The sequence below is a fragment of the Macrosteles quadrilineatus genome, unplaced genomic scaffold (genome assembly GCF_028750875.1).
Source record: "Macrosteles quadrilineatus isolate MER2022 unplaced genomic scaffold, UCM_ALF_1.0 Scaffold_3__2_contigs__length_128488019, whole genome shotgun sequence".
Classification (NCBI taxonomy): domain Eukaryota; kingdom Metazoa; phylum Arthropoda; class Insecta; order Hemiptera; family Cicadellidae; genus Macrosteles; species Macrosteles quadrilineatus.
Genome location: NW_026542596.1, coordinates 72786784 through 72794371, shown reverse-complemented (window position 1 = coordinate 72794371; position 7588 = coordinate 72786784). Strand labels below are relative to the sequence as shown.

At 33.9% G+C, this 7588-nt stretch overlaps 1 non-coding gene across 1 annotated transcript; it reads left to right on the top strand.

Annotated features, from left to right (window-relative positions):
• The first annotated feature begins 452 nt into the window (after positions 1-452).
• On the top strand, positions 453-524 carry Trnap-ugg (transfer RNA proline (anticodon UGG)). Its single transcript has one exon. It is a non-coding gene; the product is annotated as a tRNA-Pro (tRNA).
• Positions 525-7588: the final 7064 nt, after the last annotated feature.

The following is a 7588-nucleotide window of genomic DNA, read 5'->3' as shown; positions in this document are numbered from 1 at the left end:
AGATACCTTATGTATCAATCCAACTATCAATTACAGTATTTGAGATGGGGACGCCACCTATGTTATGTTCGTATTTTAACCCAAATTTGAGTTAAGGATGAGTGTAGAATGTTCTGAGATGATCTGTGTATACTTGATAGTTTAATACTTTCAACTGAAATGACAACTATAGGAAGCTAGCCTAGGGATTTTAAGTGTGAATGAAGATAAGGTAGGATGAGTGGCGCGATCTTGAAGCCTTGTTACTGACTAAGATCAGCTGGTATATCAGTTAGGATCATTTATTTAAATTATGAGTCAGTCCAAACACTACCGACTGCCTACTCCGTCCCGCTCCGTCCCCAGATTAAGTATTGGAACATTGGTGTCCTCTGTCGTCGTCTCTTCAAGTCTTCACTTTCACTGACAACTATTTCAGTTACACTTGTTTACTTCTATCAAAAGTTAATATCGGCCGCTTGGTCTAGGGGTATGATTCCTGCTTTGGGTGCAGGAGGTCCCGGGTTCAAATCCCGGAGCGGCCCATAACGTTTTGATTCAGCTTTTAAAAGTTATATAATTTAATTTTGTACATTTTTGCATTTGTAAGTTATTAATTAGGCTATATATGCCGTCGTTTGGTATGTTACTAAAATAGGTACCGTAGTTTTAGTTAAACTCTACACTGATGTATTAGTTTCAAGACAAATTGTACCTACGTACTTTCCGTGTAATAAATAAATAAATAAAAACGTCTTTATTAGCCAGCGTTTCTCTGATACATGTCAGTTTTTCAGTAATAGTAATAGTAATAATATCAGTATAGGAATAAAGTGCAATGTTTGAGCAATCGTATTTCGCCAACATATCTAGGTTTAATGGTTAATGCATTTTAGAAATATCATAGACATAATATACTTTTATTCTTGCAGTGCGTATTTTATGCTTAGCAAAATGAGAAGCGTAGTCGGGGAAAATGACATGTGTTGATTAAACTAATTTAATACTAGTACTTACTCTCATTTTAACAGGAAGGTGTTCAAGCCTTAACCCAATACAGTACCACATTTATCAATGTTATTATGTCTATAGCCTTCTTTGTATGGGGTATAGCTTTTAAAGGTTGTTATATCATTTCAAAACAAAAAAAGAGATGAAATGGTGTGTGAACTAAATGTTTAAGTATATAATACATAGACACCATTTCATTGACTATTTTGTTTGAAACCAATAAAATTATTACTAAAGCAAAATGGAATTTAAAAGCTGTACCAAAGTCGAGTTGGCAAATGTCATTCAGTCCAATGGTAGAATAGGGCAGAAATAACGAGGGATTCCACGGGTTGCACTCTCTCGTCATTATTTTTATCCTCTCGTTCATTCTTCCAGTATTTTTATCACTCAATTTTGTACAATGAATTCTAAAATCAGAAAGTGACTTATTTTATAAGCTTAAATCATAATGTTTGAATAATATCGTATTTTAACAAAATGTATATTAATAAGTAACGAACATTTGTAGGTGTGAACCCTAGGTTTCTAGGATGAAGAGAACTCTTGGAAATAATAAAGACTAGCGTAGTAATAACGTAGTAATATGTCAGGAAATAACCATCTACGGTACAAGTCCTTGGTATTCAGTACATGGATGGTCTTTAACAAATTTGCACATTTTGCGTAGAATAATTGGTGTACAAACTCTAAATCACATTAACATTATATTTTTAAGTGTGCATGCTATAGAACAGATCAACATTAATTAACAATAAGGAACAAACGTGTACTAGTGTGACTTTATTTTATCCTTTTTCTCGATGGATTAAATACTACTACGATCGACAATTCTCTAACTGTACTTATATATCATTACATGACCTCTAATCAAAGGCCGTGGCAAGGTAGAAGTGGCAACGCTGAATCCCCGGCCTATCGAGACAGTCGTTGCAAATCAAAACGGACATTCTGCGCAATGTTTATGTTTAGACGTTTGTTATTACTGTTGTTACCATGGCAATAGGCCAGTGTGATACCAACACCATGACCTTGTAGTAGACGAGGCCATGTAGATGCATTGTAATTACACTATACATACAAGATCGTAAATACATAAAATAGTTTATACACACATTTGAAACCCTTCTCCTACTCTCCATAACATTGAAAATTATAATAGTCATCAGAGACTTTTATCACCAAATCATGCAGACAACAGTCGTTAAAATCCTCTGACTAAAGGAATACACCCTATAACAATATATAACGTTAATTCCCAAAGGAACTGGGAGCCAAGAAAAGCTTGGCAGTGGTTGATGCAGTGAAACATGTGAAGCAATAAGCAATGTATCAGAGAATACAAGGGGGTGGGGTGGGGGTAAGAAGCAACCCCCTTCTCTAAGCTTCTCATCCCTCCTTCCCCCCTCTCATATGTGTACCTGAAACGTGTTTTGCATCGCATATTGAAAACATTTACTGGAAACTTACAAAGGGTTGGTTTGTAACCAAATGAAGGTTTAGAATGTAAAATACAGACCAAAACACAGAGTTTGTAAATTAAGTTGAAAAACTAAGGGTATAAACTTTTTTTGCGGATTTCTCATATAGGGAATAACCTATTAGTGTAGGTCTAATGGTAAGGAACTAGACCTGGGACCGATATACTTAAAGTTTATTTAAATTCACTTCACTCTAATTTAAAATGAATCCACCAATGTTAAAGGAATGATTGTAAAACAGGTAAATGGTGTGCAGGATTTTTAATGTATTATATTTTTTTTTCTAATGTGCTTTTTAGCATGGATCACATTTTAATAATCCTATGACATTTAAAATCTGGTCCTGAACATAATACTGTCAGTTTAACTTATTAAAGATAATTGCTGCTTCTTTAGCATAAACGAGACCCTTTTTTATGAGACTCAGATTTGGTCTGACAAACAACACCCACAGGGCCCCTTGCATAAGAATGTACATGTTCAGTCACATAAGATATTAAAAGTATGTTGGAACGATTAAAATGCAGATCGTTTTAAAACAGCAAATAATGTAGTTTTGTGGGGAGAAATATGTGTTTGTTGGTGGATCCGGTGAATCAGTTTTAATTTTGTTCACAATGTCAGCTTTTATAAACATCTCTTGGTAGTTTGTTTTGTAACGTTTTGTCGTGGCGTTGTTTGGTAGAACCGTGGAACGTTTCATAATTAACATAAAAATCCAGCAGTTATTGGCAATTTTCCATTCCTTTGGACACAGGTTTGTAACTGTTTGACAAAATTAAAAATAACATACTAGACCGACTGAACCAATATAATGTTGTCCTATTGTTTGTATCAACTAGGAATCGTATCATTAAATTAAATAATAATACATGGTAGCGACGAATAGATGTGGACGGCACACATGTTTCGCAATTGCTGGAGTATTTGGGCAAACAAAATTGGATATTTGTGACTTTTGCAGAAGATTATTATTTGTAAATGCAATTATTAGCCTATTTAAGACTAATTTTTTACTTACTTCTCCTTCCCCGTAGCCCGTCCAATGGTATGTTGCAAACGTGGTGTGTTAGGAGATTCATATAACGACAAAAAAGCTCAGTATAAAAAAGTAAGGATGTTAGAAATTACAAGAGGTTGATTATGAAATTATCTTTTAGTTTTTTATCAGATGGAAGTATTCAATAAAATGAGGGAAAGTTCTCCAAAATCAGAAAAATATTTCATTTACTTGTTTGGTAGACCTATAGTTAAAGTGACTGTCTCCTGGAATTCTGGAACTTTCATACAACTGAGAAGCGTGGTGGTTGGTGGAATTTGTACCTAGACTTCGTGGAAAAAGTGCTACGTTGTGCAACTATACGAACCTCGTCCTCCATAACATAATTAGTTAAAGTTAAGTGAACAATCACCCCAATATAAGTTTATTTTTCACTGTTGTAATAATTTTGATTTACACCCGAGCTCGTTAGAAGTTATACTAAACAGTTCGAAGTTGAAACAGGTTTGAATAAGTAAGTTCCATGTGGCAATATGTGGTGAATCAAACTTTTATGCTACAGTTCTCCCCCCTCCACCCCCTCTGCACAACCCCCACCACTGAATCCCCCCACTCCTTTACGTCATCCCCACCACTTTGCCCCTTCCACTCTCCCACTTCTCCTACTGTCCTGACATATTCCAGTCATCTGTTACTTCCCCTTACATTTAACCAATGCTCTCCAATATAACAGTTTTACTTTTTCCAGTTTTCTCGCTGTAATTTGAAACTGTCCGGGTTTCCATTGGTTTAACCACGCTTAACACTCAATATTCATAACGTTGAAGGATTGAATTAGTTAGTCTTTCAGAATCGTTTAGTTACAGAACCACGCTGCAGTATTTAGGCGATGAAAACAACATTCTATTAGTTCAATATGATTATCAAACATTAACTACTTTTACATTGTACGTAGTAGTTGTAGTACGAATGTTATGATGATGAATCTTACATCTAAGACAATAGACGAAATCATTATTTCTTTCCTTTGTTAATGAATTAAATATTAGCAATCTGTTAAATAAATTTGTATGATTTGTTTAACTTTATTTTAACCTGCTTAAGAAGATAAGATATTAAGACACACGGGTTCCACGAATTCCCAGCAAAGTTGGGAACATTTTGTGTGTGTTTTCCAAACAAATTCAATATTTACACATTAATAGTTTGATTACACATAAATATGTCCAATTTATAACATATTAATACATATTATTTTGATAGTACTTTTCGTATAAATCTTTATACCGTAAGTCCTGCACATCCTCCAAATGGTTATTTATAGATTATATGTTTGTAAATGCATTTTCTTTTCTAAATCACATTATTGATTTACTTCATGTCTTAAAAAAACTTTTAAAAATAATTAAAGCTGGTAATTTGACAGTAAATTTGTATGGGTATGAATACATTCATAACGTGCGAATGTATTCTAGCCACGTTAAATGTAAGATTTAACCTAGAAGTGTTTTATATTTATATAATGGTTGAGGCATACAAATAAAATGTCATTAATAAAATATAATAAAAAATTGGTTGAGACCCTCTTTATTTTAATATGCATCTCGCCTAGCTGAGGTGGTCGTTTCAAAGCTGGAGATTTTACCTTGGATAACATGCTAACTGTTGTTTTGCATAATATCTTGTATGAAATTCTTCTTCGACAGTTCTATACGAATGGATATATTCTTACTCAGCCTAAGTCACAAATACACTAGCGGCACTATGAAATTAGGAATAAAGAAAATGGTTTTTATCATACTGTCCGGAAAGCAGCCGTTTTAAGTTAGCTAAATCGCCAGAAAAATCATCGTTTTCGGGTATCTTCAAATTGGGAAGAGAAAAAACACATGGTAAATTTTTCGGTTAGCTAACCTCAACCTTTTTATCAGTGCATTATGAAAACACTACTACTCACACTATATGTAAAGTTATGTTTGTAAACAACATAGATTTGAACATGGAGGACGACTTTGTCCTCAAAACTTTGTATAACCTCAAATTATGTGGTCTAATTTTCTAACCATTAGAAGGTTATTTCCACAGTATGATGAAAATAGTTGTTCATCACACGGAGCGAAAGTGTATTTTTGGTACTTAATCGTATTTCCAACACGATTGCGTACCAAAAAGAGCAACTTTCGCTGCTGGTTATGATAACTACGTAGAACCCCGGTTAACCGAAATAAAGGGGGGAGAGCCGTTTCGGATAACCAATTTTTCGGTTAACCCGTCATATGCTAAATATAGCCTAAAATTAATTAAAAACAATGTCTATATAAAACAGTATTTTATTTCAGCTACAGAAATCTTACAATGGTTTAGAAAATACTTTAAACCAAACAACTGAAGTTACTAAAGCATTTTAAATTACGTATTACTTATATTTTAGCCCCTGTATTATTTTATGGAACTGTTTCGGTTAACCCTTATTCGGTTAACCGGGGTTCTACTGTATAATAAAGATCGTAGCATGTGGTCCAGTCAACAAAGTATTTTAGGTTTGCATTCAAATCAACAATTATTTAATTACATTGCATTATAAGTGGAATATGAAAGGGTTTAAGGTGATGTAACAAAAGTAGAAATGTTGCAAATATATTCAATGTTAATATTAATACAAACGTCTGAATACATAATTGTGTAGCTTTACCTGAGTACCTAGTCTGGTTATAGGTTAAAGTTAAATGTACAATAATAGGCTATAGGTATTTTTATCATCAAAAGGGAACAAAGTCCACTACTGAGGTGTAAATGATCCCATCTAGAGGTACCAATCATGGCCTCTAGATGAGAAATTAGTAAGCGAGTGCAGTTAGGTAGAGAATTGAATCTCTTTCGACACCTAGCAGCATCGGTCCCCCAGCCAGCAGTGATGGCTGCCGCGTATATATGCCGTCGTGCTTCCACCACTTTCCTGCGAGAACCAACCATTGTGGGCATTAATTACTGTCCTGAGCAATATATTTCTGTTATTTCCCGGATTAGTATCGCCTGTTTTGTACCTAACAAATAATTTACATGTGATGTACGTGCTAAAATATTGTATTATACACTCTTGTATTCCGATTTATTTTAAACTCGATTAATTTTTTCGACTTATCGGAAAAAACATTCGTCTATTCGTCTATTGGGTCTGATGATGAATGGAGTGTCCAATCAAAATCGATCACCACTCACCTTCTCTTAAATGTACCGTATTTACCGTCTTGTGAGTAAACAGTATAAGTGTAAATATATGAGTTCAAGTGCCATTTGACGCATTTTTGTACTTACAGACTCTTGGGACAAATTTTATAAAATTAAAAGGTCATAGTTGTCGGATTTTTTACAGTGCGCCATAAATAAATGCAGATATAATCAAAAAATCAACATTTTAATGCAAAAGAAAGCATATATGGTTAGTATTTTATCTTAAGCTTGTACTTTTCCTGCGCTAAGAGTATTAGGATTAATACTCTGTTCTAGCCCTATACTTAAGTAGGTGTAGTAAACAAAACCAAAACGGGGGAGCGAGCTAGTGGTTAGGTCGCTGGACTTCGGTCCCTGAGGTCCCGGGGTTCAAATCCCGTCAAATCATTAATGTATTTAAGTAATAATTACACAACCCCTAGGATTAGCCTTAAGTAATGTGAAAAACAATCCCGGGCTCGTTGACAAAAAAAGTAAACAAAACCATGAATCATGATTTTTTTTTAAATCTACCTTAAGTAAAAGTATTACAAATAATTTTACATTCAATTTAATTTTAAATATTTCCTAAACGTAAAGCACATTGTATGTCTATTACAATGTGCAATAAGTTGTTCGGTTCATTGATGACAAAAATAAATATTAGCTTAATGCAATCTAACAATATCCAATACCATGAGACGATGTAGTTTTCAAAATCCTCCAGGCCAGTAATGTTTTTAAGATGTAAGCACAGTAGTTACATAAAAACGCGTCTTTCAGTAACATATGTACATTGATGTAACATTGCCAGTATACCTATGAGTCAGGGAAATTGTAATAGTATTTGTAAAAACGGCATTATACATTTTATACAAGTTTAACGCAATCCATATGACAAGAACTA